Consider the following 16,555-nt stretch of genomic DNA (forward strand, 5'->3'; position numbering starts at 1 on the left):
GTCTATTTTCGAAAAAATGTAGGGGGATATATGAGTCGAATGGTATGACCCAAGATACGTCAGACAGAGAAAGCGCGCATATTCGACGGTACCGCCTTGTCATTGGTTTACCCAGGTGCCATTCCAACACCATTGCTACCTCTCATTGGCTGAATCTTTGAGAAAGTTGTAGACTCAATCAATGGAAGTCGCGGGGAGACGGAGCTCTGTTCGTTTGTATATTTTATTTACGTGACCATATGTTTGGTTTATGTTAAAAAAAAAGAATCAAAGAACCAGTTCTTCTTGTTTTGGGGAACCAGTTCTTGTCGTTCACGTTCGGGATTCGTTCGTTGTAACGAATCAGTCGCGACCGACACATCCCTAGTGAAAACGATTGAAAACGTATGTTCTCTAGAGCTGTTTGTCCTTTCTGGGCTACCATTGAAACCTGGCAGGCGCCGTTGAAGAGGACACGCTACCTTTGAAGATATAAAAGGGCTCAGTCTAGGTTAATGAAAAACACAAGGATTCTTATCTTCAAGGGATTATAGACTAATTAAAACCAAAAAAATATTCCTAAAAAAATTATGTTCAGTTTCTGCCAGGTTGGTTCCGCAAAAGCCCACTAAATTCTAAAGCCTCTTTCACACATACCACAACCTTTCAAGCACCGCTAGGGAGGTTCACTCTTCACACTGGCAGCTATGTTCTGGAACATGTCTGTCTTGCGCCCCTTCACAGATGCCATAACGGATGTGCCAAGGGTCAGTTCAGCAGATGCTGGTTATGCAACACCTATGGGTGCCTGCAGCCATAAGAACAATCAAAAAGCAAGGCCCCACCGACTGCACGGACTGAGTGTAGCTCCCTTATATTCTTGAACAAAGTTGCTTGTTTTGCATCAAAAGAGGCTGGAGTGACATTGTTACCAAAATCACCCTGAAAAGCAGTGGTGCGTAAAGAGAAACAGTTGCAGATTCAAAAACGTCATTAGCGTAAGCTTGTGATTGGTTTGCTAGCTCCATGTGATAGCGTCTTACGCCAGACAGACGTTACCCTTTAGGTGCCCGTCCCAGCCGTGTCACTGCTCTCATTCACAGCACAGACGTACCGGCAGTGTATGGAAAATGTAACTTGGTCTTGAGGTGGGAAATTGGGATTACATATTGTTGGGTATTTCCATCCCTGTTCATATTAACAAATTACTTCATGCAGGAAGGGTTCCGGATAGACTGCATGTGTGAAAGGGGCTTGAGTTATGTCTTACTTTAGCATCCGAGCCCTAAGATGACTATCAGCATGGATAAACAGACAAAGACCAATACAAACATCAGCAGAGGATACGGGAGTAGAATATGAATGCAACTAATCAAATCGCCTACTGCGCCTCATAAATACCAACTGAATCTTCCACAATAGTGTGACAACGATCATTTTAAAAGATTTCTCAAAAGTGAGGAATGCATGGCACCAGGCACATCAATGATTAGATTGTTCTGTTGTTATCTTCATAAAGCCTTTGTGCCGGCTCTGAGAGGTAACCACTGCCATTCAACTAACAACAGCAGTTTACAAACCAAATGAAACAAGCCATCGAGTGGCCACAAAATTAGCACTCTGGCATGAGAATGGAATTTAAGGGCCAAAGTAATTAGTATTTTCCCCTATGTGTAACAAAAAACCCATAAACATAGAGCTTATTGCTAGATGTGTCAAAAATGGAGTGAAGGTAACAAGGTTTACATGCACAAACTATATTTGAGCAATTCAGACATCCAAAAATAAATGTTTCTATCGCCTTTGAATGTGTTTGTAAGCAGAAGCTAGCCGTATTTCTCCTTCCCGCATAGTCAGCATTAGTCTCCCGGTAATAAAGTTTATTATTCCTGGAGAGTTATCATATATTTGTCTTTGGGGGAGAAATACTGTACAGATTTACTCAGAAATAAACACAAGCAGCAGGGGTGTGATTTGAATTTTTGCTCTCTATTGCAAATCTTGTCAGACGCCAGCTTGTCATACTCAATGTGTCAATGCAAATAAAGCGTAACCACGGCAACACATCCGGTAACAGGTTAACAGTTGTACTGCAGTTTCTTGAGGCTGTTGGACAAATAAGTGTTGGACCGAAATGTGCGGCCTGCATTGCATTGGCACATGATAGAAACCTTATTTGGGATCATTTGGGTACATGTAAAAATATATTCACTGTCATAACTATAATCTATGCTTGTCATGATGAGCATGAATACATTTTGTTGAACAGAAAACACTCGGCAAAGACATTAAAGGGAGAACAAGTTGTTAACGGCATTCAGGAAATGCATTCAGAGGGTCGAAGACTAGAGTCAACTTTGCCCGAGTCAACTGCTGAAACCCACTGGCCAAGGGAAACGTTTATTGGCTTTTATTCAAATTGTACCGAGGGCCACGGCTCCCATGTCACCAAGAAAGGAGCAAATCCCAAAGGTTTCCTTGTTCGTTATGGCTGGGACCTTGAATATTTAAGTACAGCAGGTTGTGAATTCATTTGCTGTCCGATGGAACTTGTTCTCCTGTGAACTGTGTTGAACTGTTGCGTCGGATGAATGTTTTGTTCCGTCTCGACACTTTGAGCTCACCTCAGTGAGGGCATCTTTTAGCGCCCCTTTTGAGAATAGCTTTTTTGTTATCTATACACCAACTAAAAGGACCATCAGCAAATCTGCAGTGCAGAATAGGAGTCCTTATTTGGGTCCAGATACTGTATATCCTCAAGGAGTGGCCTTCTTCATCACATCATTCAATGGATGAGGTACATCATCAGAGTACATGATGTTGTTTTACCTTCATCTTGATTCGTAAAATCTATACTTTCGTGAAGATGAAGATACAAATCATAGAGTGACACAACGGCAGCTGACATGACTACAATTCATCAGCGACAGTGCAACTTCCTCTATATCCCATGGATCCTTTCACATATTCAACATCCTTTACATTAATTGAGCTTGTGCTTTTTGATACCGCTAAGCTTCAGGCGCGCGCCCTCTCAACCTTTTTACCCTCTACTCCCCTCAAGCCCGCCCCACCACCCTTGTTCCTCTGTGTACTGAGCCGCTATCCCTGTCCCCTCTAATGCATTATAATTCAATTATGGGCCGCCTCTGCTATAGAACCAATCTCTCTAATCTTTCCCTATCTCCCATCCAGTGGGTTCATATGATGGGCTCGCTTTCAGCCCTGCTCACTGGCGTGCAGCGGGCCTTTTTTTATAGAAACAACCTCCTTTACATACATGGGTCGCTCTTTGAAGAGGCCCTTTCCTAGATTCCAATTGCATGAAATACACAAAGCAACCATGAAATTACCAAAAAATAAAACATAATCCACTCACATACACACACAATCACACATTCACACTGACACACACACACACATACACACAAACACACACACAATGCTTAAAAATGGAAAATCAAAGAGTCTTAACTGCACAACAACAGGGATCCGTGTCTCAGAAATCCAGCGTATAAGTAGACCATGTGCAGGGCATAACCACTAGTACACAACTGCACAACACCAATGACATATAATCAACCACAACAATCTATTGCAGTCGGCTTCAGACAAAGAGTGAGTAGTTAATGACAACTTGTTCAAAGGATTGCACAGTCTAAGAATACTTCAACCGGTTGTGGTCAGAAAGGGTCAGAATCCGTTGAGCATAGAAGCCAGCAATAACAAGGCAGCACCTATTGCGTGAGTAGAAAAATCGTAATTATGTAGCTAGAATTCACATCGTTATATATATTTGCATTTGCAGAAAAATACAGTTTAGTTTGTTGAGGCAAACAGAGTTCTGAGAAAATAAAGCTTTCTTCAACTCAGAAAAAACAGAACAGTTACCAGGGACCACCTCATTAAATAAATATACCTTGTAATAAAAATTGTGCAATTCAGAGAGACACTTTGTTGAGAGACAGAGGCGACGTTGTGAACACCGCTTCCATTGAGCCGGTGTAGCCGTAAAGTGTCACGAGCTGAGGGGGAACTTATTTTAAAACCGCATCATTTACAGAGACCAACGCTGGGGAACCGTTAACTTTGCCTAGTGTTTGACTTTGCGAGCAGCCCAATGTAATGAAATTATTCTGTTGAGGAAGCAAGACTTTGTGACAGAATGATTACTCTGTAGATGTTGCCCCAACCTCACCCACCTACCCACCCTCTCCCAGCAACTTGCTGCTGCAAAGTGTGTGTGTGCGTGCGTGCGTGCGTGCGTGCGTGCGTGCGTGCGTGCGTGCGTGCGTGCGTGCGTGCGTGCGTGCGTGCGTGCGTGCGTGCGTGCGTGCGTGCGTGCGTGCGTGCGTGCGTGCGTGCGTGCGTGCGTGCGTGCGTGCGTGCGTGCGTGCGTGCGTGCGTGCGTGCGTGCGTGCGTGCGTGCGTGCGTGCGTGCGTGCGTGCGTGCGTGCGTGCGTGCGTGCGTGCGTGCGTGCGTGCGTGCGTGCGTGCGTGCGTGCGTGCGTGCGTGCGTGTGTGTGAGAGAGAGTGTGTTGAGTACTTTGGTATTGGCCAAATTCTGTCTGCTTGAAAGCTGAAGGCATCATAAATCCTATTGGCTATAAAGAGCATCCCCGTTTCTCTTCATTATCTTCGCCAAGCGTCACAAACCAAAGAAGCGAAACAAGAGCTCTCCCCTACAGGAAGTTCAACCTCAATTTTGACAAAGGAACCATTTAGGGGAAATGGAAGAGAAATCCCACTTAGGTAACAACTTCAAAAAGAGCTTCAAACTATACAGGTAGTTCCAAGAAGTACCAATTTCACTGGAAAAACAACAAAACACCACCAAGTTACGAGTGAAATAAGCATTTACATTGGCTCTCAAGGTCCTTTTATAATGCAGTTGTACTACATCAACTGCTATGCAATATCTTCTCACTATCTGAAGTATATTATACAGAACATTCTCCGACCAAACTATGGATTTTCCTCAAGATCAAACCGAATGAATGCTATAATTTAAATCAACAATAGCTTTATACCGAAAATGGACAGAAGCATTTGCTGGGGTTTATGAGATTATAGTCTGGAATCTCTGCTCCTCTCCATCTGTGAGGCTGCATCTAAAATCAATTAGGGCCTTTATCTGAATGACAACCACTGCTCGTGGATGGACTGGTTAGATTGGTAAAAAAACGATCTAGCAAATGCACAAGGCACTGCGACAACAATGAAAATACCATCTGAGGTGCTGTGGCAGAGTCACGATTGTTTTTTAATCAGAAGGTGATGAGCGAGGTCAGAGCAATGATTAAAATGTAAGGGGCGTGTTTATATGCAGGTAGGGTAGGCAGGCTGGACGATGGAGGTAGGGTGGGGGGGTTGGGGGTATCATGACATCCCAGCAGCGTTTACTCACTTGTTTGATAAGACAAAGTGGTCGGGAGCATGCAGAATTGAGTGCCGCACTGCACCGTATTCCTTGATTTACTGCCATTGATTGAAATAAAGAATGGCGTGCGGTACCTGATCTGCCTGCGAGAGTCGCAGGGAAAGGTTAAGGTAGAAATGGCAGCGCGTGGGCGCGTCAGTGTGTTAAGCAAAGCGTTGAGCCACCGCCCCAACACAACTCACTCCCACACTCCCAAATAATAATCACAGGGCAAGTCATTAAAGTTAGTGGAGGTTTGACAGAGTAATAAACAAGGAAAGATGCAGATGTTAAGGGCTGGTTCTGTGCCCCAATCAGTGTCTATTTACACGTTAAATAACTACCTTACGGACACGCATGTCCTCCTATAAAGACGCTTTTCAACACACACACACACACACACATCTGTCTCAGCATCCCGCACATATAATTAGGCAAAAAGAGATAGAGATAGGCAAGCTTAGAAACATTCACAATCAGGGAAAACTGACTTAATTAAGACTCCTACATTCAGGATCTCAGCTGCAGTTTTTCGCTCTACCAAGAACTCCCGCTGGCTGTGGCTTGTGTCTGAGTTTGCCAGGGGACCGCACGTCAATTTCCCCCTGTATGTCCTTGATGCTGCGGGTATTTTGGAGTTGTGCTCCATTTTCACCGTCAAAATAGTCCAAGGCAAAGCAGGACAACTAATGGGGTTTATTTATAATTACCTAATCATGGTTTTTTAAACATTGAACGTCTGGTGACCTGGTAACGTCTGAATTAATTGCGATCGAGTATAGGGAGCTAATTGGTGTGCCCCGTCTCACTCTCTGTTCTTGATGGGGGATCAAAGAAATATTGGTCCACAATCTGCTGCCATTAGTGCTCTTCCAGTTTCCATCTGTGGATCATACATTTAAGGTGACGTCTGTAGATTCTAGCGACACAGACTTGGCAGATACGGAATATAATATTTATGTCATAATTAGTGTATAATCCAATGAAAATTAGAGTTGATAAATGTTAGGTAGTAGGTTCCAATGGGTCCTCTTCCAGGGGACTGATGTGTTGCAACGCCATGTATCACAGTAGCCCAGAATGGACGAACAGCTCCAGAGTACGCCTTCTATATTCAATCAAAAAACTTGTTTTGGGCTAGGAATTCTAGGAAGGCAGGGGATGCTTTAATCCTCATGACTACAACCCATTTATGATACATTTTTAGTACCGTCATAGTGGTGGATTGTTATAATGAGCGATGTTGTATGAATGCGCCACACACCCTGACATTATACTATAAGTGTCCCAAAAACTTAACCCCTTCTCCAACACGTACATAAAATTAACCACTGGCCAGCAGAAACTCCACACAAATTCACATACACTGTGGCGTTGTACTATAAGTGTCATAGAAGCTTAACCCTCTCTCGGAAGTGGAGATCAAAAGCAACCGCTGGCCAGACTGAGCTCCACACATCAACACACACCATGGCATTATATATAAGTATCCTAGAGGCTTAATTCTCTCTCAGAAGCACAATCAACATCGACCGCTGGCAAGACGGAGTTCCACACATCCACACACACCATGTTGTTACCTTATAAGGGTCCAAGAAGCTTAAATCTCTCTTGTCGCCTCATATAAGCAAGTGGAGACGAGATTGTAGTATGTTTGATACACTCAACCCTGTTTCGGAGACCTTGTTTTCTGTGGTGGTTGTTGTCCATGATGATTTTATCTTGGAAGAACCTACTGGTACCTTAAACAACACAGGCCAGTAAAGGCCACATTATAGTCATTAAATAGACAGGGGTATGGATTCAGTGAGTTGCAATCCACAACCTCACCGCTAGATGCTACTTCATTTTACACGCTTGACCTTTAACATTCTCAATCATATTTCGAGAGGACACAGAGAACAGTAGACGCACTGAAGGATTTGCCCAGGGTTGTAATATTGGGAGTCGGAAATAATTAATAATAATAATAATGTGCTAAACAAGGTTTAACTTGCTTAGATCATGACAATCCCACCAGCCTGCTGGTCGACAGATGCCTCATTGAGGCTGAAATGGGACTATCAATACAGCGTTATTGGATATCAAATACGTTTTGCTGCGTTTTTTCTTTTCACTACCATTTATGAATTACTGCTCATTGGCACAGAAGTGGCACTGCAATACAGTCCCCTGCATCAGATTGCGACTTGAGTGCTGACTTTGCCAAATCAATATGAGGACAATGGTATTTGTTTGCTCAACAATCAATGAAAGTTGGTCTTTTATCTGACTGTCTTCTCGCACTTTTGTGTGCACGATGGCTTGATGAGAAAAAGTACTTATTCTGAGAGCAACACGAATCGATCCTTAACCGTCCTCCTTAAAAGGTACATTTCACTGCCATTTAGAAGTGTTGTACATCACACAACGGTGATTGACAGGCTGGATAATTATCTTAACTAATCAGTCATAATTAAACCAGTAGTGGTTAAAATCAAAATTGGCTCATTCAAAGATAGGCACCGTCTACTCAAAATAGAAAATCTCAAAGTTAATTTCACCTACTCATAGCTGATGAATGTGTACAGATCACACTCAAATAGTGGTTCTTGAATCTTATCTAAATCACCTTTCATCTAACAATCCAAAACAATCATTGACACAACTTTACCAAATAGTAATTTGTATTCCCACTCTTCTATTTGGTAATGAGGTATGTTATATTGCTACAAATGTGTTAATATAGGTATTTCAGAGAGTGTTTGCATGTAATGCTTGCCAGAAAATACAAAAAAATAAAGCAACCCAAAAAGTGTCGCGTAAAAACTTGGCAAAGAGATCTTTTAAAGGGGCAAATTGAACAATGGCTTGCCATTTCATGCATTTACAAAAAACAAGCATTTGACAGTGATAGGACATACCAGAACAGTAGACCAAATCCAAGAAACCAAAGGCAAGGTTTTTCCCAGGTGGCACAGAGAAGCACAGAGAATGACAGACAAGCGTGCCACACCTTGCAATGGTCAATCCATTAAGAGTCCATGGATAAATAGTTATCCAGACTAGGTCCCTATTTAGGCTTCAGTCAGCTTTGCAAACGCTGTATAATTGTCTTTGAGACGGCAGATTGGCACTCTGTGCAGGACTAGGGACCGGCAGATGAACCTGCCGGGGTGCTGTCTTTATTCTAAACCTCTCATGGGGTTCAGCAAATGGGTTTTGTAAGATTGCTGTGTGTGTGTTGGCGCATGCACATGCGTGTGATGGTGTGCGCGTGTGTGCCATTGTGTACATAAGAGTGTGAGAGATGTGACCATGGCCTTGTGTTGTTTCCTTTCACTCGCTGTGCAATAGAAGCTCTTCTTTCTATGACTGGGTCAGTGGCGAGCAATTCCACTCGCTAAAGCTTGGCAATGTGCAGACCTTGGGAGAGGCACAGGATAAATGAATGTTGTGACTCCTCCGTCCCCCCCACCCCTACCTTTCTGTACCGAGTAAGAAAGACCAATATGGAGAATCCACAACCTGCTCCATAATAACATCTCAATGAGAACACTTAGGGCTACTGGTATTGGCATTTCGATTTGTTTTATTTCCCTTCCTCACAAGTATGTGTGTGGCCGAGCAATGAATGTGCAGTGACAGCTTAGGGCATGTGTAACCAAAAGGCTGCTAACTTATCCGTGAACATTTTCCAGTTCATTTTCAAAAGCCCGGGGGTGACAAAGCTCGGAGGGTGACAAATCTCAGCGGCCGACCGAGACAACACATCAGTCAGCGGACAATGTTTCTTTTTTTGATGTACTGCACAAACGAGGGAGAGAGGTGGAATAAGCAATCAGTTACGACGGTGTACAGCCACTTGTACAGCCACTTGAGGGACGCCCAAATTGCAACCGTTTCTGGCTAGCGCTGCCATGCTGTTCAGACTTGTTATTGGTTTGCATAGTTGTATTGTTACACGGAATACTACAATCCAACAGGCAAGTGAAGCAAAGGGACCATTAGGACAATAATTAAGCACATTCATTGTTAAAGAGAAGTGTGCATTCTAAACCAAGCCGTTTTTCCTATGTGTAAGTATCAATTTAAGTAAATAATTAGAATCTACAACCAATGTTTGAATATACTTTGATACTTTTATTATTAAACTGTTCTATCGCAATCCTTGCACACAATGATTGCGTATGTTTGAGTTGAAATCAATAAACTGCACCTCAAGTCAGATATAATTAGTACATTTGTAATCAAAGTATTCACTATGTGTTTGTTAGGCAATGAAAAGCTGCATCTGCTGTCGCCTAGGAGATTGCTTCTGCTATAAACCCAGTGAGATGTGAGCTTGTGACATTAACAAGGCTTATTTTCCACCACCAACTGCCCAGAAAAGTCCTGCCCTCACTGTAAATGTGGTTATTTGCATTTGCAATCGTCCACGGCGTGAGCAGCAGCGTCCTTTTGTACAAACTGTCTATACCACTCCACTAACTACCTCATGAAAGTCTTGCATCCTTTCCTCGCTGATTATTTCACTCAGTATAAGCATGACACACCAACAGACGTATGCGGTCTGAATGCATACAACAATCACGATATGGTGTTCTTTGACATGGCCATGTTTTTTGACGCTTTCTTCCAACCAATTTGAAAAATGTATTACAGTCGGGGGAGCAATCATTTTTATGTGTGAAAGAAGGTGTGCAAGTGGAATCACAGGAGTGAATTGTGACTGTTGACATCTCAAATCGTGCAAATTTTTTTCCTGTTGTTAAGACACCTTTCCTTGGGAATTGATATGCATTCCCTCCTTCGTCCTCCCTCTCAACCCATCTCTCTCCCTGACGCGAAAGCTTCTGCTGACAGGTTGCCTTCATACATTTTAAAACTCAAGCTTCAGATCATTCTGGTCACCATCCGAGTCAGAATACATGACAAAAGCATGTCAACGCATATAATTATCCATTATCCATTTTCTATTAGAATCCATCGCAGTGGCCAAGGAGCCAACACCGGGTTTTGTATTCACTATACCTCACTAAAGCACAATTATAAAAAAAAAGATTAATATATTAAAAATTGTTAACGCAAAGGCAAAAAAATAAAGAAACAGTACTTTGTGAATCGCATTTCAGGTAAATAGGAAAATGCCGTAAATGTGAATCTAAGGGATATTAAATATGTGATTTGTTTCCGACTAGGTTAATTAGGATCCTGTTGGCACATAGCATGGCTTGCTCAAAGTATAGAAATAAATTATTCACAAATTTATATTTGTTGGCTGGATTATTTTTAGAAGTAAATTAGTTATATTTGTGCTGGATAAATCATATGTTACACATTAATGGTCCTATTTTCTCCGTTTGTTCTTTTATTCAAACTAAGGTGTATGCTTAACTGTTAACCAAACTACAACTTTATGGGTATATTTTATTTTATTAGAATATCCTATGTTTACATGCAAACCGTGCTATGCTATACCGCACTTCCAAATAATAGTGGGGATGCAACCACCAAGAAGAATAGCTAATAGTCACACTTTCGAACTACAGACTGTGGGCCACCATGTATCTATTTACATTTGTTCATCCTTTCCATTGACAAACCAAATCAAAATAAAGGAACACTAACTCCGGAATATTGATTCCGAGTGGGTTCACAGTGGGAGCCAATGAGAGGGTAGAGCCCAAGCCCAGATCATGTAAAGCAAAGAAAGCATGCGGGTGAACAACGTGGCCCAAGATGTTAGAGCATTCTTTGTAAAGCATGGTGTTGGAGCGGCAGCCCTGCAGAGCTCAGCAGGCACGAGTACAGCCTGGGGAGATTCTGCACGTTGACAAACGAGGCCTTAAAGCACTAACACACCTCCATTACACCAGGTAACATCCGTCACATCATCCGTCCATCTGTAGCGGTGATTATGAGTCTCGCCAGGCGACGCATGCATGTCCACACACACACTGCAGCAGAAGACAAGCACTTCAGTAGCCTCTACCCTTCCTATGCACCATACACCAGCATTTCAACCTTGTTTCTTACCTGGTATGTCAGATTGGAAGTCTGTTCCCTTAGGGACTCTTTGGTATTTCCATTCCATGTTTTACTACATGGATAAAGAATTTAAGGCTACTCAGAAATTCTGTCCGAATACCAGCCGTGGTGGCGGCACTATATAATAGCCCTAATACCCTCTGCAGGACCAAAAACACTGATCATACCACGGAACGTGACCATGCCTTTTGAAGATCAACCATTCCTGTCTAATGTTGTACTATGAAGCGCTTTCAACATTTAGGCCATCACGATAAGCCCAATCCCTGTCTCATATTACAAAATTACCATTATATTAATATCCTCCAGCGCATATATTCTATTCAGGGGGACAAAATACTCTACGTCCTTGATGTGAAAGATGATCTAAATCAGCAAAAGGAACCCTTTGTTAGGGACAAAAAAAAGAATAATCACACGGGCATAGAGCTCCGCTGAACCACATCATCCATTAAAAGCAAAATAGAGAGAGAGCACCTCGGGCTTCAGATGGCCAGGTACTCATCCGGCTTCACATCAGCCTTCCCCCATGGCTCTAAGGCCGGCATCGCGAGGGGGCAGGTGTGTAAAAGCCCTGAATGACGACGTATGAGAGACGGTGAATGAACAGAAGAGAAAGGGGAAGGGAACATGCAAATATGCGGCGTTCCCTTCTCTTGTCTGAGGACGGTGCTTTTGTGTGTGTTTTTTTGTTCCCGCTCTCCCCGGGGCCGAGCGGGTGCATTGTCTGACAGTGGGCTGCAGGACTCCGGAGCAATCAGCCCACGGTGTCGTCAGAAGTGCTGAGTGTGCTGGTGCAGCGGCTACAAAACCCGCTATCTGTTACGGCCACTGCGTGTCAATGCATCACCTTAATCACTCCATGCCTCATACCTCAGCCGCATGAAAACCTTCACCGTGGCACAGACAGCTTCCCGGGGAGGCGACGACACAGCCCAGCCCCCACCCCCTCCCCGTCTCCCCCCCGTCCCTGCTGCTGCTGCTGCTGCTCCTCCTCCACCAACATCATTACCAACCAAAGACCAGAGAAAGTGCTTACCTAGGAGAACACAAGGCAGAGAGAGAGAGAGGGGGGAAAGAGAGTTAGTCAAACAGCAGCATTATGCTACACTCAGTGGGCTCACAAGACTCGCTTCACCAGATTATCCAATCACTCTCGGTGACGCCAGAGTGCCGTTACCTGTGGTGTTAGCATTATGTGCTTCAGAGAGAAAAATACAAAAAGCCTCTATGGGTTCATTGCTCCATTCCCCATACAGGCTGTCTTGAGAGAGAGGGCAGGGGGGGGTTAAAGAGAAGGTTTGTGAATTGATGTTGCTTATTATGCATTCAATGAGCCATGTTGTTGAGAAATTTGCCACATGGTATTTCGGTGCATATGGAGATAATGCCTGGCACAATGCCTAATCGTTATCCATTTTGAAAATTTGACATCCTGAAATTTGTCACTTTGTGTTTTTTTTATTTTGTCCGTTAGCAATCAAAGTATGTGCATGCGAGCAAATGCACACACGCACACGCACACGCACACACACACACACACACACACACACACACACACACACACACACACACACACACACACACACACAAGGCAGAACTAGATCAGGCTTGTGTCCAGTCACAGTCGGGAGGCTCAGAGTTTGAATAATAAATTGTGTTATGCACACACAGGTAAATCAAACACAAAAGCCGATGGACATTATTACCAAACAATGAAAGAAAGAAAGGCTACACTAAATGAAGATTGGGAGATGGAGGCAGGCTTTTATGGACTTGTTGCCATGGTTATAATTGCTGGTGTTATCAGCTCCAGTCAACCCGGCTCTCATTAGCCGTCCGCCTTTCACACAAGACATAATTATCAGGACTTCACAAACTTCTGCCACGCAAAACGGTTAAAATGATCTCTCAAAACTTCGCCACCAAGAGCCAGCAACGTAATCATGCAAGACCGGCACAGAAAGCCGCACACATTCAGCAATAGGAGGTCAGATGGAAGAATTGATGGAGGGGGCACACGGGCAATATTATCGCAAAACTTTTGAGGGAAGGGGCGGAGGCGGCATCAAATCGAGCTTGGGCAGTGGGTGGGCGGTTAGAGATAAAAGACTTGAGGATAAGAAGAGGAAAGAGGTAAGGGTGGGTGGAATAGACCAGCGGGGTCGAGACGGAACAAGATGAGAGACTAATACACCCGTGTAGCCAAAATAAGAAGTGCCTTTTCTCCAGCCAATTCCCCCATGAATGACACAGAACATGGCTTTCACATTCTCACATAATACATAATTCATAGCACTGGCAGATGAGGCAACGCCACTTTCATGCACTGGGTACCCCAAAGTGGAGCACTTTACCACACAACACTTTTTTTTTTTTTCTCACAAACTAAATCGTGAGCAAGTGAATCCGTACCAACTGTGCCATTACATCACAAAATGTGTGTGTCTGTACGTACGTGTTTGTGTGTGGGAGGATACATGTCTGAATAAATGCAAGCTCGGGATTGTGATTCCAACAGAAACAATAAACAAATACAATGCAGGTAAACAACGTTACTGTTCTTTCAGAGTCGCTGTGTGCGTGTGCGTGTCTGTGAGCGTGTGCGCGCGCGCGTATTTGTATACGTCAAACCACAGGAAAGACTGAGCCTTTGTGTGTACTACGAAGCGTCATTTGTGGGGCCTGATGCAACGGTCTCACAGGGTGCATTAAGTATGAATGTCTATGTGCATCTCATTCTGACCTACTTTGGTGGATTCGTCAACCGCCTGCCACAGGCAAGGGGGGTTTGGCTTGCTCTCCAGGGCAGCCGTCCCAGAGAGAGAGCTCTGTGATCCTTATTCCCTGCTGCGAGAGGAGAGAAGACCACTGGCCTGCACACCACCGCTGCCCCAACTATGTGCAACAACAATGCCAACACTGAGACGGTGCTGAAAGCGTTGCGCTAGCTCCCCAAATATGCCACATCAGCAACAAAAATAGCCTCATGGCTACGTTAACCGGCAGGTCCGGGCTGAGCCGTCCTAGAGCTGGTTCTGTTTTAAGCAGATGGCCTTCATCACATGGGTGAATTTTAGCCCTGGCGCGTGAGCAGGAGTGATAGATCTTGGAAATGATGCCCACTGTCAACATTTGCAGCACTATGGTTTGGAGCCAAGTCGCAAATCAATATTTAATCTAGCGGCATAATAATGTGACACATTCGAAATGTGTTGGGACAGAGAGGCTCTCTGTTAACGGTTGACTCGTTATTTTTAATATTCTGCTTGTGAGCTTCAGCATCAAAGTCATTCTTATCCTAATAACAGTCCATGACACGCATGTACACATGAAGAAGCTGGGGAAATATGATGAAAGACTGGAAACATCTATATTCCAAATGTTACACTTCTTCCAACTTATCGTTACATTTTGAACGGACCAAAACCAAAACACATGCGATTAAACAAAATGTGTTCTGGGCAGAGAGTTTTCGGAAGGAGGGGAAAGTGAAATCCACATTGTTAAAGCCCGGCATAACTTTTAATACTTTTAGTATTAATTGTGGTATTTTACTGTGGGCATTATAAAGAGTGATGTTTTCAAACGAAATGTGCCCTCGTAGCATTATACTACAAGTGTCAGAGAAGCTTTACCCTCTCTCAGACGCAGCCATCAACATCAAACACTGCCCGGACAGAGCTCCACACATCACATCATAACTTGGTGGTAGCATTCCCTGACAGCTCTAGGTGACACAGATGTCCCAAAATGAAAACTACTTGAGTTTGAGGCGGAGTAGGACGTTTCACCAAACTCGTTGGTGGAAAAACAGCAAAAACTAAATCGCTTTTACACCCATTTGCTTTAAGTACGGTAGTATTTTAGTACCAGTGCAAAATACCATAAAATATCTGTTGGTATGTTCAGGTTCATAGAATAATTATTCGTTAAATCGCGATGGTGACACTGGCACTTAAAAACAAAAGGGGCTTTCATGCTAATGGGATACGTGGCGTGCCATTATAAAACCATGTGGAAGTCTGTGATTTGTTTCACAGCAGGGGATCCTTGTTGTGAAAATGTTTAGGAGGGAAAAAAACATCAGTGGAACAAGTCCTGCGTAAAGGGCAAGCCTCCTGGGCATGGTCCCGCCGGGGTTGATGCAGAGAAATACGAGGTAAAGGGCTCGCTCTGCAGTCTGTTCTTCAAGTTTTAATTTACATGGCACTGTAAAAAAAGGTCAGCTCTCTCTCTGATGGGGAGTGCGCTTTAAAAGAGTGGTCTTGTTTCTTAATTCAATTCCATAACCTGATCGATTACAGGCCAAAGGCCACTGAACTTCACAGCAATTTCGCAGCATGCCTTTGCTCGAGAAGCACACTCGATTTTCTTTTCGGCCACAACCTTGCCACGGACTCCATTGGAAGTGGTCTCAAGATTGAAAAGGCTGTTCCCAGAGTGCGGCGTGATTCAGACATAATTTGGGGACAAGGTTAATCACAATTTGTCTGCCTCACTTGCGGATAGAACCATGCATGGAACGACAGCGCCGCTATTCAGAGAGCAAGCGTGACCACGCGATAGTGCCATAAACCGCCGACATGAGGGACAACTCGTTAATTGAAAGGCTCATTAAAGTGAAAGCAACTTAAATTATTAATTGGCTGTGTCAGAGTTGTCCTTTCCGAGTCAAATTTAATTTATTTCCGGGAGCCTCCATGACATTTTATGATTGGCCTTTACCACTCCGCCACTTCTGCCCACCGGGGGGTAGGGGGGGAATTTAAGATCACACATACACCTCACGCACTGCCTGATGCCTCCCAATGTCACGTATCTCTCTCTCTCTCACTCACACTCACACACACACACACACACACAGGAACACACACACTTTCTCTATCATAGTGCGTCCCTCCCTGTATCTTGCTCTTTCCAGCTGCAGTCTTGCGGTGCTTTTCGACGATGCTGAGAGCAAATCTTAAGACAGGCAGTTTGATGTTTAAAGCAGCAAGGGCTTGAAAGGACTTCTACCAGCCATTCCGGACTCAAGAAGCCACCCTTCAAAAAGGGGGAACATAAATTGGCTTAGGTAAAAAAAACTGAATCTCGCAAGCAGGGCAACCAGCCCCAGGCATGCAG

General features: G+C 43.8%; 1 protein-coding gene across 6 annotated transcripts in view; it reads right to left on the reverse strand.

Moving 5' to 3' along the window:
- The window catches only part of cadm1a (cell adhesion molecule 1a), a 276,780-nt gene that overhangs the window by 164,334 nt on the left and 95,891 nt on the right, over window positions 1-16,555 (reverse strand). The window lies entirely within an intron of this gene.

The sequence above is a fragment of the Gadus macrocephalus genome, chromosome 7 (assembly GCF_031168955.1).
Source record: "Gadus macrocephalus chromosome 7, ASM3116895v1".
NCBI classification, from domain to species: Eukaryota; Metazoa; Chordata; class Actinopteri; order Gadiformes; family Gadidae; genus Gadus; species Gadus macrocephalus.